This window comes from Anoplophora glabripennis, unplaced genomic scaffold (assembly GCF_000390285.2).
Source record: "Anoplophora glabripennis isolate ALB-LARVAE unplaced genomic scaffold, Agla_2.0 scaffold16, whole genome shotgun sequence".
NCBI lineage: Eukaryota > Metazoa > Arthropoda > Insecta > Coleoptera > Cerambycidae > Anoplophora > Anoplophora glabripennis.
In genome coordinates, this window is record NW_019416253.1 from 640,407 (window position 1) to 662,021 (window position 21,615).

Genomic DNA, 21,615 nt, shown 5'->3' on the forward strand with positions numbered 1-21,615 from the left:
AGAGTTTACTGTAGAGGTTATCAAGGGCAGACCTCGATGGAATAATGAATGCCTGAATTTGAAATGAAGGGTTACAGACCTACTCTTTAGAGCGAGGACGAGCCTGTATAATTGGTCGCCTTTGAGCCATATATCTGTTTCCACTCATTTAAATAAGGCTGTTCTTTGAAACGTTTCGAATCAAAACCGTGGGTATTGAAGCAGTGACGTAACTTGTTTCATTCTCCCAACGAATTCTACTTATGTGGAAAATATATTTTGAGAGGGCGTGTCTCCCTACTTGTCCAACTTTTCAGATTTTGTAAAACTAATTCACCTCGTAACTTATCTTACTTTATAAAACACACAATTACTTGTTTTAAAGTTTCACAGACATATTTAATTCCAATACTATCAGGAAAGGTGTATTAAAGTCTTCTATTGTACGCGAGAGTGCAAATGGCTCCATCTGCCGTGCTCCCGCGTACAATGTATTTCCTTGTCGTAACGATACGACACAAAACAGCTGGTTCGTTCGTCGGTTGTCTCACCTATGACACACTGATGAGGACTAATAAGTCCGAAACCGGTCTATGCCTGGTGGGTGAAACTGACGAACGACCCTAGCTGTTGCACTAGGTGTTGCGAGTATAATTCAATGCCGGTATATAGGGGCATATAGCCCTCGGGGTAGTTGTTTCTCGCAACACTGACAATTTAAGTCTTCTAGTTTATCGATTCCGTGTTCAAGCTATAAAATGTATGAATTACTGGACACGGTTGTTAAAAATTTCATTTAATTGGGACCCTTTAAGACTACTGCACTTTTCTCTCACGATAAAGAAAACAAAACATCCGGAACTTCATATCAAACCGTTCTAGACGCTTTGGAGTAACTTCTAAAACACTTTAATGCAACCCGTAATATGCTAAAAAGTTGTGGAAATGCCATTTGTGGGGCGGAAATTCAAACTTTTGTTTGGGTTGAGTAGAACTATTAGTCTCTTAAACATAGCAATTAGAATATTTTATGAAGTTCTATCTACTTGTTTTAAAAGTCATATTTATTTTATTAGTCACTTACTGAACAAATTTGAAAGTCCAGAAAATGAAAGTAATAAATATATTAAGACATTCTCTTTAAAAAATATAAAGTACAAACTCAATACAACATTTTCTCGTTTACTTTTGTATGAATTGATAGTTTTATTCCATCCTTAAAGTCAGTTGATGTTGTTTACTCAAGATATGTAATTCTGCAACACACAAAACAATTGTAGTCGTAAGTAAATATAACGAAAATCTGCCGAACTTTTCTTTATTGGGTCATCCAAAACTTAGTTATATCCTGCGGATTCAATGCCGAATCAGATTGACAGATCTTCCACAATTTTTCGTATTCGATTGCTTCAAGTTAAGGCTTTCAACTTATCTGACGTCACATTCACCCTAATCTCCGATCGTCCTTGACTTTCGCCAGTTTCCAACGCTCCGGAATATACCTGCTATTTCTTGAACGGCAAAGATTAGTAGTGCGGAGATCGGAAATCGCTCCTTAGATATAGAACACGGATAATCTTGCTGTTCGCTTGTAATACAATTCACGGGAATTATGCTTAGAGGGTTCAAACATGATACCTATAAACCCTCTATAATCTGCCTTAAATTATAAATCGATATATCTACATAATCTGTATGTTTGGTGTACTATTCAGCCGGAAAATATCTGAAAACAATTGTATATAAAGGCGGTACTCCTAGTTTTTTGTGGAAGTTTGAGAAGGAACTAATTGAAGGTTTTATCGATAGAATAGATAGGAGAACAGAATTACTAATTACATTCATATGTTTGCTCCTATTCAAAATATTTGTAGCCAAGCAAGTAAAAATGCTTTTGCGTTCTAGGTACAAAAATAACTATTCTCGAGAACTGTCATAAAATGGTGTCATTTTTGTTGTTTCCTAAATGCCAATATTGTTGTGTAGTCTCTTAAACGTCTCGTTTCGGTAAGGAAGATTCGTCAGTAATTTCTAAAGGGAGTTCAAAATTTAATAACCAAAAATACGAAAAGCACTGAATCACGTGTGCCTGCTGTTGTTAAACACAGTGCAATATTTGTAAAAAAATCAATCCAGCCTTGGATGCCAAAATATACAGCAACATATTATTTTGCCCCCCACCTCCCCTAGTTTGAAATAGCAGACGCGACCCCCTCGACGCACCGTTCAGAAGAGTGCAAAAGTAGCAATCTAGCGACATCCGTAAACTGGAATCGTTCGTCGGCTCATGAGATAAGAATCCAAAAGCTCCCTGATTGGATCCATCCTGAGAACTTCACGAAGTAAAGCGAAACGTAATGAAAAAAAAATCACGTCAATTTATTAATTGGGGCGGAAGTCGGAATACACCACGGATTCAAGATGTTAAGCCCCATTTCCTCTTCTGCAGCTACCCTAACCTGAAAATACCGTAGGAAATTGATTATTACAATTTCGGTAGAGAAGCGTATTAGGCGCATAATAAAATCCGAACTTCCGTGGAGCAACCAGAACTACTCTACCGGAACGCGATCCTGGATAAGTTAGTTCGGTTAGGGTTTATCGAAGCTACTTATAATAGCGTTATTAGGCCTCATTTCGCCAATAAAGCCTTAAATGACTAATATCTAATAGCACATAGGCACCCTAGGCTTTATAAGAACTGAATTAGTATTAATTTAAACGTATTGCACATGTCAGAAGCATATGGATATTGTTAATCGATTAAGAGAATCAACATTATTTGATAATAATTAATAAGATTTTAAATTATTTTAGGATTGTCACACTAATTACCTACACGCCAGGGCAACAAGGCAAGCATTAGGGTGCCGCTGATACGTATTGAATAAATTGATCGATGCGAAGCTTCACATCAGAGGCAGACACATGTTATTGTACAATAACGCGTATAGTGGGATTACTAAAACGTGAAGTGGCATGTTTCACCTTGTACTTTGTACATCGTTCTATTTTATCGACTTGTCATACTTGTGTCAATACCTTGCACATTTTGACAGAAAACTGATGAGTCAGTTGACTCTAATATTAGTTCTAGGTGTCCCAATATTCCTTGTAGTTGATTTAGACTTACCTTTATCCAAAGTTACTTTAGTTATGCGTATAATGCGTAAAATTTGACAGAATGCAATGTAGTTAGTATATCACGAAGTGACATCCATTGGTTAAAATTGTTTGACGACCCCTAGTAGTTAAATGAGGATAGATGTAAGTTTAGGGAATTAAATCGTCTAATTTTGGCAACAAGAATATGTTTACTTTATACGCACAGAATATTGAGGCGTCCTGTATAATAATACCATTAATATTAACACAATATAAATTTTATTAAACAAGATATTAAACCTTTTGCTTTTTATTCCAAAGAAACAATTTATTTGAGACTCCAGATGCGGTTTTCTAAAATCTGGTAATAACTGATAAGCCTATTTCACCTTTATTTTATTTATTTTCTTGAGATCATTCCATTGTATGTACATACGTATATCTTTATAACCCTAGACATAAGAATTTCCTCGATTTAGCTGGAAGAACCCTGCTTCTGGTACAAAAAATTGCCCGGAAATAGCTGCTTTCAGCATGACTGAAGTGAAAATTATTCTTATCTAAGTAACTTTCATACCAATTCCAAAATATGGCTTAGTTGATTGCTTGCAATATAGCTTTCTTTAGTAGTGATGGTGATATGAAAATTTAGGTCATTTTCAGACGTATTTTGTTGCAGAATTATTTTAATAAAAATTATATCAAACAGTTAACATTTTTTTGTAACCTAACCTTTTTTTTAGTATTACTAGTATTAGATTATACCGATTTAAATTGTAAGGTTGCATCTCGGGTCGCATAAAAACATTTCCAAAGTTTTTAATAAATAACTTCATTTTCGTTGAATAAATGGACTTTAATTTACAAAAAAAAAACGCGAAGGTAGAACTTTTTCTTGTATGACTTTTCTATTACAAATATCATTAGGATGTTTGTTGAACTATTTTCGTTTCACCGAATTAACGTTGATCATTTGTTTTTTGCCCGCCTAGCAACCTGTTGTCGTATCACATCAGGTGAATTGATACCACGAAATAATCTAGGTTAGTATTAGAGGTTATGGACGCTAATATTCACAAAATCAGTGCAATTTTTTTATTGACGAAATAATTTTAAAGAATATTTCAAAAATTAGTCCCTACTTCTATTTTATTTTATTTTTTATATGCATTTTATAAAACCGCAAAAGTAATTATCTTAAAATATAAGTTAAATTTTAATAAATCAGGCAAAAATATAAATTTAAAACTATTAACTATAAAAACTATTTATTTGATTAAAAAAATCTGTTCATTATTCTGGGAAGCACTTATTATTATCTTTAAAGAACTCGCCCCTGCTTAAAGGTACACCCTGTACTGTACAGTGACTATCCTATGCCATAAAACAAGGTTTTGGGTAGCACGACTTCTATAAAGGCTGTGAAATAAATAAGAGAAGCTCCATCTGCAAGGACTGGAAGAGGAGAACTCTCCTAATATTATCCAATGTTAAGTCGTTTCAGGTATCCATTATTTCTACTGTTACACGGAACTGGGAGTGTTTCAGCTTAATGCAAATGAAATGTATACCGAACTAGAGGAGAAATATCAGGAGCGACGTGACGGACATAATATAGGGCTTTATACAACGGAATCGTATACGTTCGCTATCCCATTTTACCCCAAAAATATAAACTAACTCCTATCCTAGAGAGTTCACTTATATCGTGATGCGAAAGGGACGGTTAGAGATGGAAAGAGCAAAAATATGTGCGGGTTTAGAAGTTTGTTATATTGAAAGTCACTGATAGTTTATTATTTGCAATTAAAAGATTATCCACTTAAAAATGTTAATATATTTATGGTGCATTGACAAGGTATATTTAGCCAAACTGACAATTTTACTGGACTTTTTATTAAAATGTTCTAAAATTTAATATTCCGGAATGATAAACTAGTTTACGCCATATTGGAAGATGTCTAATCTTCAACAATATTTTTAAAATGGTAGAATAAATCAAAATGGTATCAGAAATGCATCAGAAACTTAAAAGAAAAATAAAATCACTAAATACATAGAATAAGTTCAAAATACTTCTTTGTACTTCGGAATACATGGAGTCAATATCGTAAAAAAAAAAATTGTAAAATGTTGTACTACCTTCAACCATTACATAGCTGGACAACTGCAGTTTCTAGCGTCATTCGTAATACGCGTGGAGAACCACATGGCCTCATCGACACCGAATACTGAAATCCGATTTTACAGTCGTTGTTGCCATAGTATTTACAGTATTTTTTTAGTAGTTAGTGTCAAAAATGGCTTGCGTGTATAGCAACTCGGAGTTGATGGATATCGTTTTAGTTTATGGTGAAGCAAGAAAACATTTGTATTATGGTGAAGCATTTGTGTTATGGTGAAACAAGACAGCATTTGCATTAGTTCGTAGAAATTGAGTAAAACGGTGTTTACACGTCAGTAGGCAGAATTTTGGACAGTTGTAACATAAGGTATGCCAAATTATTTTATTATTTAAAACCACAAATTAATTTTATTAATTAATAATAATAATAGCGGCAAAACCAGTTGAATTTGCTGATATAAAATAAATGCTATAAAGACAATTTTATATAAGGGTCATTGACTTTTGGCTCCAGAGGACTTTGGCCTTTGGTCCAGGAGTCATTAACCTTTGCCCTTGGGATCATTGACCTTTGATTCCCGGGATTGTTGACCTTTGGCTCCCGGGGCCATTGACCTTTGGTTGCCGAGGTAATTGACCTTTGGTTTGATGTATTTTGTCGTCTTATGACGTATTTAGATAGTGATTAAACCTATTTTCCTGTATTTCATAGTGACTGAAGAATTTTTACTTTGATTTGATGTGTAGGTACTGTGTTTTAAAGCTATTTTGATGCATTTTAGTAACTTCTGAGCCGTTTTGATGTACTTTGATATATTTTATAGATTTTATAGATTTTGAATGCTTTTTGGTGGATTCCTTAGTCGATTGAAATTTGAAGGATTTTGAAGCTCATTTTCAACTTGAAATTATTATGAAATGTTGCAAATCTGTTTTTTATTTTATTCTGAAGCAATTTTTAGTTATTTCGTAACTCGTAAAGGTGAACTTTTATTCTGAAGCATTTTTAATGTACTATTTTTCAATATATTTCACATTTTTATCAATTCCCTTCTAGTAAATATAAAATCAAGCAAGATACCAAAGTAGAATTCTAAAGTTTTACAGCTTTTCATTCTGGCAAACTTTTGTTTTGTGTTATCTCATACAGACACTTTACTGGTGAACAAAATAAATTTTTCCAAATTTCCAAGACCTGCTGGACTTTACGGATTTAAAATCACAGAAGACTGTTTCACAAATAAGTAGAATTAATCCCAGAAGGCTATTGTTCAATACCAATATTTTCTGTCTCCGAATAAAAGTGGTTGCACCTATCTGGCAACATGCTGTATATAATGTGATAAAACCAGTTATTTACAATACTGATTATATTCAGTCTTTTATCAGTACAACTAATTAAAATTACATTGTATATGCAGCTGGATTACGGAACTAAATTATTTAATAAAATCCACAGATAGGTAATTAAATCTACTATTAACCCGATCTATCTATTGGTAATGCATTTATACAATTTATTATGGTTTAATTTAATAAATAACCTCAAATCTGTTCATTAATTATCTATTATATAGTTATATTGTATACTTGTTATATCATGTACTGGAAATTTGAACAAGCACCTATTGAACGACTAAATTTGATGTCTATACAGGGTGTATTTTAAGTCCATGTCATAAATTAAGTCATTTTCCACGGGCTTAGACTAACTGCTTTCCGAGATAGAGGATGCTTTCAATTATTTCTCAAGTTGTTTGACGTAGACCGACAATTATATACAATATGATAATAATTAAAGACGATTTGGAAATGTTTCTTATACATTTTTAGCTGTGTTTCAATTTTCATTTGCTTTACCATAAATAAAATGCATATCTGCCATTTCTAAATTGGTATACTAAATTTAGGCTCTTTAAAGATACAATACGAATGCAAAAAAGTAAATAGAACTTAACTGTGTACCCATTTAATCAATTATCAACTTATATAATATATGATATTTATCAAATGACAAGAACAGCCCACAATTCAAAAACCATGAAATATAAATATAAACAAAATATAACTCGAAAGTATTGTTATATTAAAAAAAATGTAGGGACCTATTTTTGTGAAAATCCAGTGTCGTAGATTTTTTAAGGGTTTTAATGACCAGGCTCCTTCGAATCACCGCTACTAGCTGACGTATTTGAAATAGTAACTTGAGTCAGCATAATTATGTTAAAAAATTAAAGGCTTATGTTACAAACTGTAAGGTGTAAAAGTGTTTTAAATACTCATTACCTATAATCTCATAACAATGCTAAATTTTACGAATTTTGAAATGGGTCACCCCAGCTTTAATTTTTAACAGGTAGTGGCGAATAAACTGTCAAAATTAATAGAAACAAGAGATTATCTAAATAAAGGCAGAGCCTACTGGACTATTTTAAGAATTTAAATTTCATCTAACGAATTACATAAAATCATTTTTTATTTTTTTTCTCGATAACGGTCGCAGATACGAAAAAATCATAAGAGGCAAAAAAGTTTCTCAACAAAACATAAAATACAATTCTGATTTTAGAATCTACCAGCGGCGTACCGCTCAAAAGTTCAGGGGAAGAAAAGGGGGCATAAACCCCGAAAAAATATCACTCTGTAAAAAATCACGACCATTTGGCATGCGCAATGATGTAAGCCCTACAGCGTAACTTATATTCCAATATCTCAAAAACTGTGGGAGCTATAGAGAAAAAACTTGAAAAATCTTAAAACTTCAACACCCTGTAGATCGGTAACGAAGCGTTTGCGGCCCTATGTTTATATGAACTTTTAGTCATGAAATAAGCCAAAGAATTACCCCCTCCCTTGTACATGATATTTAGGAACACCCTGTATAGAAATATTCCGAATTACTTCCTTTTTACTTCAAACAACTTCAGAGATAATCGAAAAAATGTGTAATTCTTCAAAAACTTGACGCCCCCTATCATGGAAACCAGTAACCGTAGTCATCTGGCTTTTGGGCGTAAAATGACCCAAGGAATCACTCCTTAATTTATGACATGGACTTAAAACACACCCTGTATAACACATATAACCGTCTAGTCACTAAACATATTTAGTTTTCCACCATTTTTCATCATCACATGAATTTTCACATTTTATCTCATAATTATTGTTTTAATAAAGTGGGAAACGGTCCCTGCACATTCTGCGGTCGCAGTATTTTGTCTACATTCACCGTAATTCGTGATTAAGCATAATTGTAATAGAACACTATCCCTTAATAAAAATAGCCCACGATTCTGTAATTTTTAAGACGCAGGATAACGAACTTTGTGGTAAACGAAGTGTTCATGCGAACACTACCTAAATTTTGTTTTCAAAATAGGGTAATAATCGTCGGTGACTTTTATTAGCGCCGCAAATCTTGCAGGAGTATCATGCATGTGTTCCCAGCTAAATCTCCGTAAATTGAAATGAACCACCGGAATTCTCGGATGTGCAACAAACTTTAATAAGGTAGAGACTAATTACGAAACACTGAAACAGAAGATTTTATGTGCAGTCAGGGAAGATTATAGCGTATAAAGTCGGCGTACAAAGTGAGTTAGTTAAGGGTAGCATTTACAGCCCGGCGTTTATATTCTCAGCGGGCGGATCAGTATTTCTAATAATTTTAATATGTCGTAGGACGCTGTTTCGAAATTGTTTTAAAGTTTATTGCTAAGATGCCAAGCCTTGGCAGATGTTAGGGTAGTATTTTGGTGGTGTTAGATATTTTTCATGTAAATGAAACTTTCGAATGTAAATTTAAAACCATAAGACTTGTGAATGCATGTATCTTACTACTAATTACAAATTAATATAATATTTGAAGCACTTTGCTTGTTTAAAGAGCCTGTACAAATTATCGTGTCTATTTTTATGTACAGGATGTCCTACTAAGATCGGCAAGGTACAACACTAAGGGCTTTGTGACTATTCTTAAAAAGGTTTAAGTTTCTCATTAGACATTATAGTCCACGGGCCCACGTACAAAGAAAAAAATGATTACCAGCAAGCTGTAACTTTGCGTGCAGCTTAAGTTTGACGAGTCTCCCAAGATTTGACTAAGAGGAAAATTCAACAGTGGTAAGTTTTCCCGTGATTTTCAGGAAAACATGTCAATCTGGCATAAACATGGAATGTTATGACCAGCACTTTTTTTAAGTTTAAATGAAAGATATTTTTTTAAACCCCCCAAAAAAATGTTTCCCGAAGCTCTACGGCCTTTACTTTCTCTAATATCGTACCTCGCCGATCTTAGTGGGACACCCTGTATATGATTTATTAAGTACAGCAAATATTTAAAGGGTCCTAAAACAACTCACAAGTTGTTATTGTTTGATGTTAATGTAATACACAAATACAACGTTTTATCTGAACAAACAAGGAAAATGTAGGTATTTTTGTTCGGCACAAAATAATACCGAATTTATAAATTACAGGACATTAATTTGATAGTTCTCAACATTTTCATGGCAATAAAACAAGTCTAAAGTATGCGACAGTTTCTTATAAACTTGCATTATAATGATGCTTCTAATTACACTTACAATTTTATAAACGTTTCTTTTTATAGGTGGCCTAAATATCGACCAATATCAACAATGTAAATCGTTAAAAAATAACAATTTAATAGAGAAAACTGTTCATAATTAGGTACAGACGAAGGAACAGAAGTAATACTATCAAAATGTATGAACATAAAATGAATAAAAGCATATCAAAAAACTTTACTGACTTTACTTTTCAAGGTCATTTCCAGTTTTGATGATTTGGAGCCATATCTTGTACTGAGAGATACTACACTGAAAGAAATGTGTTTTATTCTTTATTAGAATTCTATATACCATTATAAGACCATTGTATACTATATGTGACAGTTAAACAGGTGAATATTGGATATAAAACGCGTATTGCTAGCACAGTTTTATAGTGACTATAAACCTTATTCTTTATTAAATTATTGTATAACTAGTATACAACGTTTTTTATACCCTTTACGAAATAATAGCAATAACTGTTATTAAAGTGTTCCATATCGTTATTAGAACATCTAGTACTGGTTATAAGTTTTATAATAATAAATGTATTAAACTGTTGTATACTCTGTATGAGTTAAAAACATATGTCATTAAGTTTTCAGAAATTTTATTGGATAACTGTAATTACAAGCTAAGGTTCTAATGTAAACATACATAAAACATACTTTTAAGCATTAAAAATGATGACAAATCGCTCCCAAAACTGTCCAGTTTATTTTCTTAGCAACGATGCACCCGTATTTTCTTGTATTACATGAGAATTTGCACTATAACTCTTCCACCTTAAGAATGAAGCATCCCCAGAAAGGTTGAGCTTCTTTCCATATAATTTTATTTCCTCTGGTTGATTGACTTTATACCCATGCTCTTCTTTGTCACCGTTAACCTTCTGTTCCTCCATCTTATGTAAAACTTAACATCAGCGATTTCTAATAGGACCTACAAAATAATAATTTTTAAGATTTAGACAAGATTTACATTTGAAAAAACAAAACAATTACAAGCCATAAAACAGTTAGATACTTACATAATAATTTTCCATTTCACACAACGCGATATGATCATGTATCCCACAAAACATGTGCATATACTGTCCATTTTCATCAAACTAGACGTGTGTAAGTCGATGCACAGCGGACTGTCGGAAATTTTACGATTGTTGTATTTTCTCTTCTTGAGTAAAGATAATAAAGACGTTGTGGTTTTGTGTGTTTATTTTGACAATGATTGAACATGTATGGACAATAAAAGTGGACTGTATAAGATAGTTGAGTACCGTTCTGCTTCATGCATAGCATGCTACTGAAATCTTAGAAGGGATGAGCTCGTGCGGCGAACCCTAAATCAGCGGCTGGAATAGCCAGGTTTCTTATTGAGTCGGCGCACTTCGCTCTCGGGTCTGACATATGATTATTATTACAAGACTATGAATATAACTTAACAACGATCATAACCGATTATGCACCGAGAGGTGACGATCACTTAACCATTATAAGATGCGTTTTACACGTTAAAAACGGAAACATATTCAGTATAAGAACGAATAATTCTGTTAATACAATTGTTATATACAAATTCGGATACTGGTCTTTATACAACAAATCTTCCCTACTATACAACTGGAATATAAAGTCTATAACACCTAATAATGTATAAGTAATTCATTATAACCTTTATTTCATAGATGCATAAGGTGTATTAAGCACCTTCCAGTTAAACTCATTGAATAATGAGTATGGAGATGATTGCTTTTTTTTAATAAAAGTTGTATATTGGTTATAAAAGTTTTAATATGCGCTATACACATTATTCTAGATATACAGTTTAATGACCCCATTTCTTTCAGTGTACTCTAAATGTATTAACTAGTTCAAATTCTCATCAAAGAAATTATACCCAGGCATGGCAAAGAGACATCTCAAAGACAATTTAGTAAATAAAGAATAAAACTTTCCTGTCCAGGTTAGGTTAGGACTGTAAAAATATAAGCCTGTCATATTGAAATCAATAAATAACATTTCAAGCCTTCAAAGACGTTATTAACTCCTATTTTTGTGTCTAGACATGATTGACCACTTTAGACAAAGGCCAAAATGAAATCGGACCAAGAATGTATACATTTTTTATATTGTAGCTTTTATAGTTTCTGCTTCTTTCTGTTATTTCCTTTAATTCCAACTCTTTTTGCGTCTCTTTCTGTACTGTTTTCTTATGCTTTCTTTCATTTATTATTTCCTTTAAAAAATGATTGTGTACGAATTGTTTTATTTAAAAACCGAAGTAACTTTTTGGTATGCCGTTTGTTAAGTATGACTTTTTCGAAAGAGTAAAAAATAAAAGCAGTTTAATCTTGTGACATTTTCATATTTTTTAATTTTCTTGTCATCCCGTACACAAAATATTAACTTTCTTCGTGGCAACCTTATTTCCAATACAAACACAACTTTTTATCAAACGTAAAATATAAAATGGGAAAAAATATTTTCATTCACTATAACCGTAGACATACTGTATAATAGACTAACCAGAAACAATTATCCCACAAAACTCGTCAGCACGATCACCCGGTATTATGCATGCATTTGTTTAATTATTTTCGTCACTGTCGAAACGGAAAAAGGTCAGTCATGCGATTTTTTCATTTACGATTTCAATTCCCATTGCCGGATTCCTATCGCGGCTATGGCAACTAAATGAGGCTTATTAATATGTATCTGTGAACAAGTCAGATAAAGTTACATGGATTTTATGGGAAACGAATGCTAATTCCACACCGCAGTTCGATTATGTAGTTAAATTTTAGGTGGATTTCGATACGCGCAGCTCACGCTCGACCCGTTCCGGTGGTTTTTATGAAACCGAGATTATTTGTACGTTGAAATAATTTAGAATTATACAGCCAAGTGACATTAAGCTGTATATTTCACCAAAATTGAAAAACCGGCGCACACGCCATTTATTAGAATTTGAAGGCAGTAATATAAAGTAACTAACAATAAAAAAAATATATATTTTGGTTATCTATACACTGACAATATAAGGTTCAGTTCAATAATTTTCTTTAATATTATAGTACAGTCATTGAAGCTGAAAATCAGCTGTAACCTCCGAATTCTTTGAAACTGCATGAATTTGCTTGAAAATTTACAATAAGGCTTATCTTAGGCTCAAGTTCAAAGTGACATAAGCCCGAATGATGTTTTTTGTTTTTTGGGGGTAAAAACTATCCCTAAGTGAAATAAATTCAAAACATTAAGTTTTAAGCATTTTATTGATAAAAATCTTATTCAAGCACAATATTAAATAATGTTCCATGTTCTCTAACATATTTTATGATATATTTGATCTTTCAGACCCTTTATTGAACCCTTAAAAACTACCCCTATGCAAAAAATAATGATAAAAAATTACTTTTTAAATATTTGGAATGATACATGGTGCAATTATTTAAAATAAAAGTTACCATATAGCTAATAAAAGAAATTTTCCCTTTCAACCCCTAAAAACCACTCCTGCATTGACAAAAATGATAAAAAATTACTTTTTAAAAGCTTGGAATGCTTTAACAGTGCAATTATTTAAAATAAAAATTCCCTCATTGCTTATGAAAGAATTTGTATCTCATAACACTTTTCAACCCTTATAAATCACCCCTGTGTTAAAAAAATGATAAAAAATAATCCTCGAATGCTATAATTGTGCAATAAATTTAATATAAAAATTCCCTTATGTTGTTTATGAAAGAATATTTTACTTTTGCCATTTTCAACTCTTATAAACTACCCTTTTACCTATATTAATGTAAAATGTTATTATTATAATCGATCGAAAAAAAATTTCTACGCTGCATATAAATAATCGCACTAAATTTTTTTACTTATTTTATTTGTATAATATAATATACAGGGTGATTCAAAAAACCGCTGACAGACTTCTAGGGTAGATAATACAAAAAAAAAATTAAGACGAAAAGTTTTAATAAACATAGGGTCGCAAATGCCTCCTTAACGAGATACAGGGCGTCAAAGTTTCTGTAAAATTAAACATTGTCTGCAATAATTCCAAAATGCCTGAACATATCTATTTCAAATTTGCTATGCGTAGTTAGCACCTTATGACCAATGTTTGATGTACTGCTCAAAATTGTATGAGCAGCAGTGGCGTAGAGACGGGGTCAACGTGACACTTTTTTAAAAATATTTTCTACGCCACTGCTAATTTTGTCAAACGGGCACTATTTTCGTGTAAAGTGTTCAATTGTCTATCGAATTGGTCTATTGCAAAATTTGGATTAAAGCAAGCATTTTTAAGAGAAACCTTTGTAGAAAATTTGTAATTCAATTTTATTTTCATTCATTTTAGTTTCGCATAGTTGGCTTGTGCTATTCAAAATAAAATTAAACATCGCCTGTCACTAATGTCAATGTGTACAAGTGAGTTAAGTAAACTAGATTATAAGCTTCTTTTTGTCATTTTTACGCTTTAATTTTACAGAAACTTTAACGCCCTGTATCTCGTTAAGTAGGCATTTGCGACCCTATGTTTATTAAGACTTTTCGTCTTAATTTTTCAGGTATTACTTACCCTAGAAGTCTGTCAGCGGTTTTTTGAATCACCCTGTATAATATATAAAAATGAGAAAACCTATTTTGCTCCGAAAAAATGTCACTGGTTTTTTTACCATAACTCGGTTAATTTTGAAGCTATAGTATCCTACAAAAAAGCATTTTAAAGATAAAATCAAGAGCTGTAAGATCGTTTGCATATAAAATCTTTTAAGTCCTCCATTTTTTAAAGGGAAAGGATCGAAAGGCTCGAGACAGGTCGTTTTTTCACTAAAATGGATACTTCAAGCATTGATATCTGCTTTATTTTTTATGCTATAGGAATAAAAACAAAGCAAAATATTTGTTGAAAAAAAGCTACATTTTTGTTGTCTATAAATTTTTACGAATCTTTCATAGTTTCAGAGTTATTATATAAATAATGCAATTTTTTTTAATAATGCAAAATACATTTTCAACTTTTACCGTACATTATTAAAAAAATACGTATTCTAAATCGGTCTTTCTTCAGGATCGTATGAAAAACACTAAAACAAAACTAATTGTAAAGGGTCTACAATTAATTTTAATTCTGATGGAAATGGTACAGCGTTTACTGCTCATTTTTCCTTAAATAATAAGAGCAACCCATCTGCTTTTTTGCTCTAATTAACTTTTATAAGTGCTCATTTTGAAGGTCTTTTTGAGTACTACAAAAAACTCCTGGAGCGTTATACACGTAAAATTAATCCTTTTTCCGTTATTTGACGTTGAATATATCGATTCAGTATCCCCCCCAAAACAAGTCCCCTTCCACTAACCATATTTCGTTTTGTATAGGACATACAACACTTTTTAAAAAACGATTTTCTTTGTTTATTTATAAGCTACATTTTTGTACATTTTACTTTTTTAATAGAATGCGTAGTTTTTGAGTTATTCGCGAAAAATACTTTGAAAAAGTGTTTTTTTTTTCACTCAAAATTCCAAGTTTTCAATCGTGAATAGTAACTAAAAAACTATTGATTTCTCAAAAAAATTCTTCGAATATAATATATTATTCATAACGCCCAAAGTAACAACCAATGTTTTATTATCCCATTTTAGAGAATATTTTTTATTAATTATTTAACTAAGTTAATAATATTAATTTAGTTAAGTAATCACAATTTTACTGAGAACAAAATTTGTCCCTCTTTTTTTTAATTATTTCATTATAGATATTTAATGTCAGTGTTTCTAAATAAACTTTTTTGTTTTTACTTAAGGGGCCTGAAGATGACTCGATAAAAAGACGAAACGTCGACATTCAGGAAATTTTGTATTTTCTTTATTCATATTTATCCAGAAAACCCTTGTGTACATATTAATATGTCTACTAATTCTATAATTTAAATTTGAACATACTGTCACTTGCCCTTAAAACCACTTACGAAAAGGGCAACGTTGCAAGCCCGGAAAATTTTCCAGTACTTGCCCGTTTCGCCATTAAACACGTTCCATATTTTATCCTAGAACCGGTGCACAAAGTGGGACAGTTGCATGCTATTCTAAAATGAGAAACTGTCAATCTGTGAGGGTATTAAACATTTTTCTTGCTGGGTAAATGAAAAATTTGTTTGGAAAAGCACCCTAGCGTGTCACGGGGATTGGCCTCGGCTAATCTTACTTCTACTTGAAAGCTCATGCACAATGAATCCGGGCTAGAGCACTGGGCAAATATTTGGATCGCATTAATTACGATTTTGATTACGGGACACGCGATTCTTATGGTAAGTAATTTTTAATTGCTTGCTGACTATCATCTTACGACGAAAGAGCACGTAATAAACTGATATTTACTTGGCGATTTACTCGATGTCTAAGGAAAAGTCGATACAACCACAATCAATCATTTGTAAATTACCTTAAACAAAAACATTGTGTCATTATTTTTTTTTGTTTGCCATATTCCATATGCATTTTATAAGAGCAAGTTTTGGATGAATTCCTAACACAAACCACCAGATCGTGATGCTGTATTGACATTTTGTAGATGGGTTTTTGAGAGATCACGCCAACTGTCCTAATTTTACATTATTTTCCTGGATGAGGATTTTGTTGCAAGCGGCAACTCGCAGTATCTCCTGTGGAGACGCACCTAAGTGTCATTCATCTCCTTTTTGTCTGCCGTATTCCATTATATCTTTCATCAATTGTACGCGGTTCGCCACAAAATAAAGCCGGCAGTTGAAAATATGCGGGAACACTGAAAATTTGGAAGTCTTTAGCGTGTCATTAATAACATGTCACGAAGCTTTTACACAATAATTACGGTTAAATCTGTTTTATATTGTCATTATGTGCTTAGGCATAACACAAATTACTTCCATTTTCCTTGTACAGAATGAAAACAAGGAAATTTTACTCGAAATTATGAAGCATGTATATCTTTGATAGGTCAAATAGGTATCTCTTTCGCTTGCAAAAAATATGAAATTGCTTCTTTTTAATTTGTATATTTAAAACTTTGCCAAACTTTTCTCTACAGGCCTCACTCTGTGTGTGTGTGTAATGCTGAAAATCAAGCTGTAATTTTGACATCGTTAAATGCGTTTTACGTAATCCACCCATTTTCCAACCAGAGCAGCTATTCGTCGATCTAAAATAAACGTTAACTGCCCCAGTTGGGTGTCTTATTTAATACCATCACATTTATTGTAAATTTTATTACTGTCGCCTAACATTCGTTTCAATTTAATTACTTATGGAGCTAAATAACCCAAATAGTTTAATGTTATGGCGTGCTGGTAAAGCACATTAAAGTTACATGTAACAGAGCGAGAAAATGGGGTTTCTTTTTCTATTCAAATGACTTAACTCGTTTTTTATTTTTATGTTAAACAAACACTGATTTGTTCGAAATAAATATTTATTTGGTGAAAATAAAAACACACTATCTAGTAGCAGTGACAATTAAGATATAACATATTTAATAGGTTATATCTCGCTCAGATTCAAATGAGAGTAGTAGCTCATTCTTGTTGTGCTTCTAATAACATGTATTTCACAAACCTATATTTATTATTTTATAAGTAATTTTGTGTTTATTAAGAATCAAAATGTGTTTCTCGTAAATACAACTCGTCTGAAACAAACAAATTGGTTTTGTCTGTACAGCATAAGTATTCATTAAAATCACGTGCTGCACATTAAAACCAGTGTATACGATACACAGTAACACCAAATATAGGTCCATTTTTTTTAATGACTGTGACATAGCCCTAATTACAGGCTTATTATAAAGATAAATGAGCAAAGCGTGTTTGGTGTACGGTTATATTTCAATAGAGACACAAAAATAACATAAAATCTGCTTTTCCGTTCGACAGAAATTACCATAATTTTGTGAAATAACTCATTTTACTGTAGTGCTGTTTGATAAATTATTAATGCCGTTGTTTGGACATTCGTTATTCCGAAATGTATCTTATATCATGTTCTTGATAATGTTGGATGTTCTTTTAATATTTCCGTTTATGTTGATATGTATTATCAATCTTATTTTAACAAGAAACCATAAATAATGGTGCTATTATGAAATAGGTGATTTGAAATAGAGCTTTTATATTTTTGAACATCCATAGTGGTGAATCACACAGTACATATCTGATTCTTTAAACCTGCAAACTTTAATGATTTAATATACAGTGGAACAAATATTAAAATTATTGACTTCTTCTGAATATCCTTAACGTGAATATCGACCGTATTTTTTGCAGTTGTGCATTTATAATGACTGACCCTTCGCTAGACAGCTACTGTAGATAAATTGATTTTTTTTCCTTCGAGGTATTATTTTTATGCAGGCAAGAACCAGCGACTCATGAATGTGACAAATGACTGCCACTAAATTAAACATGAACCAAGATTGAATGAGTTTAGACTTCTTTCGACGACAACAACCATTCATTTTATTTCTCGGTCGCCTTCGGACGTAATTAGTATACCGTCGCCTCCAGAATTCTTTTTCACAGGTAAGTTTGCGGTTGGTGAAATTGAATTTCGAAGGAGAAAGGCCAGCTATAAAATTAAGCATTATTTGTGTTTTCTAAAACGAAATTTCCTGTCATGCATTGAAAAGAAATCTCTCTATAGTCAACCTAAATATTTGTTGTTTGGTTGCCATAAACACAAACTATGGTTATTAAAAAAACATTTATAAATTTGAAATACGTCCACTAAAGAATGTGAATATTTTTTAAAATAACAAGAACTGAAATGAACATCAAGGAGGGACTTGATATCCTCCTAGCCCCAATAGAGCCTAGTCCAAAAATAACAAGGGCAGACCAAAGATGCGTTGCTAAGACTAAGTGCCACAGCATAACCCGAAAAACTACCTTACTTTAAATATCAGCACGTTCCATCAAACTGTTAAGACTACTGTTACCAAAGAAGAGATATTTAGGTTTGGAATAATTAAGAATTAAATTTTCAACTCGTTTTCTGTTTTTCTGTTAATACCATTCCAGTTACCTCCATGAAATATGATAGCGATATCATCGGTGTGAGAAACCATCTGGCCAAAATGAAGTTTGCAATTTCATTAATATACATTAAAAAATAAGTAGGTCCAAGAACAATGTCTTGTGGGACACCTATCTCTATTTCCAATGCCTTACCTATTTTCAGCGTCAATACTTTTGTTAAGTATAAAACCAAGCCCGTCCTTCATTGTACATTGTTTTATCAAAAATTAACCATATACTTAAATGAAAATCTTTTAATCTCAAACTTGCTGTACTAATTAACACACTTGTTGAAACTTGGCGCCATTCCTTGAACTGCACAGTGGATATAATAATGAACTTATGGATACAAACGAAATTACTGAGCTCTGTCTCGTGCATGCTAGCCAGACGGGGAACTGAAGCGTTTTCATTAAACAAAGTTGCGACTTATTAGTTATTGGGCATCTCGACGAGATGGGCATTTCTCAGAAGTACCCCGTAATCTCACAGTACGTAAACTTAATAAAGTTATTAGTTCGGAACCTAATTTCAGGCAATAATCCATGTTGTGCAAACTGCTACTTCTTGGAGTGCAAATTAGGGCAGGGAGGGAACTGATCCGAAAATTTGTAAGTAAACTGGAATGGAGTAGTAATTTGTAGAATTGAATTTCCAATATTGCGCACCTTATTTATTTAATATCGCGGGAAGTCAGCTTTCTAACTTTCCTGCCGCACTAAACTGGGTTGGTTTAAACTCCTCAACACAATATTTTAAACCAGTTTCATAGGATTTACTGAAATTCTATAGTTTCTCAATATTTTTTGATAGTGACTCTTAGTAATAAATGCCTTGTATGTTCCAAATATAAAGATAACTTATACTGCTAGCCATAATTCTAAGGAAGGCAAAAAATCTTAAATATATAAATATAACAGATATTTTACAAGAACTTTTGCAATTTACTGAGCAATATTAATGAGCGGTCCCCCTATAGGTTGAAATAACGTGACAATGATCGCGAACGTTAATTTGGCTTTTTTTTTATAAATGTGACAATGCATTGTTGTTGCATAATTTACTTGTTGTCTAGCCTTTATGTTTTCTATTAATTTCATTTTCAAATATATTATAATATTATTCTATTCATGTGATAACTACTGGGCCATATAAATACGATGAATCAAAAACTATTCAGTTTGCATGAAGGGACGTAATCGTCACCGAAACTAAAAGTTCTTCTGGATATTTCTACAAGAAAGGAATAGCTACGTTGTCTTATAACAAGAAACGCTAGATATTACTTCTATTCAGGGGTGGACAAGTATGAAATATCTTTCGAGACCTTCTAAATCCATATACCGGCTATATGCTGTGACGCAAGATGAGACGAGAACATTTTGTACGTGTAAAATCAATAGTTGCTATTCAGGCGACATTTTGACACTATGTCGCATATCACTACTAGAGTACTTAGTTTAGGGTTCAATGATCGACGACATATTTGTTGTTGTTACTGTATATACAAATATTAATCTAAATTAATAAACCTACTAATATTCACTATGATTTTGAATTATACATTGTAGAGATGAGATTATTACAGTATAGTACATGTTTCAATTTATATTTTGTATTGGTAATTGTAAATTATCAAATTATGGTTAGTACAATTTCAGTGTTTAAAATTTTAAAATGGTTATAAGATCAAAACAAGAAAATCGGATCTACACTGAAGGAAAAATTATGTTGTCTATGCAATTTGTACAAATATATACATTGGAAGAAACTAAGTATTAAATATTTAATATTAATCACAAGATTGAATCATTTAATGTTAAATACGAGACTTACTTTTAAGAAATTAATTTGTTATCTAAAATGGATTATAACTACACTACGAAATGTACAACAACAAACAATCAACGGCATATGAATAGTAGAACAGCATCAGCCATCACTGTGAACACATAGCTTGAAGTGTGACTGAATTGTTATGGATCAGAATGAAGTTTGGAAAACCTCACATAATTATGCACAGCAAGTATCTTAATTTATTTTAGGAGTAAATATTTAGTACTTTCATCCAAGTAAATGTTAATTACTTAAAAAAAGTCAATTAACCAGATGCAAATGTATTATTTAACTGGCTCTACGTAGTACATTTTATTTCTCTCAATTAAATCCTTTCGTATAACATTTTTTGTAGATCTAGACATTATGCCTACTTCCTATTGATTAACTTTGTAACTAGGTCATCGAATCACCCTGTGTGACCGCTTACGACGGACATTTTCGAAACTAAAGGATTCGTCGCTTTGAAATGAACACAAACAAATGGATGACGATAATCCAGTTAGAGGTTTAGCGATTCTCTCTGGAGACCATGCGACAAGACTACTTTAGGAAACTGCATTTAACTTGGCGACTCTGTGGCTGTGGAGGATTTGGTTCGCGGTTAGAAGGTCGTTCGGTGGCAGCAGCGGTCAGTGCTTTATTTACGAGCAGACGACGGGTGCAGCGTTGACAGTCAAATTAAGTTGTTAAAAAATTATGGGGTTTTCCTTTCAAATTTGTGAGATATTTCAATGAAAATTGTAAACGTACTGTTAATTACTTCGCGGGAAATTCTGCTGGTTCCTCACAAGACAGTGACATTTACTACACCAAACAATCTGTTAAGCAGTTCTGAAAATATTAAGAAAATACTATTTTCTTTTATGAACCTCAACATCTTATATGTTTGTGAGGAGACATTTTGGAAGAAGTTTTTGTTAAATTTCTTACACCCT

General features: G+C 32.3%; 1 protein-coding gene across 1 annotated transcript in view; it reads right to left on the reverse strand.

Moving 5' to 3' along the window:
* LOC108914190 overlaps positions 1–21,615 on the reverse strand; it is a 231,498-nt gene that overhangs the window by 42,979 nt on the left and 166,904 nt on the right. The gene's annotated exons all lie outside the window — the stretch shown is intronic.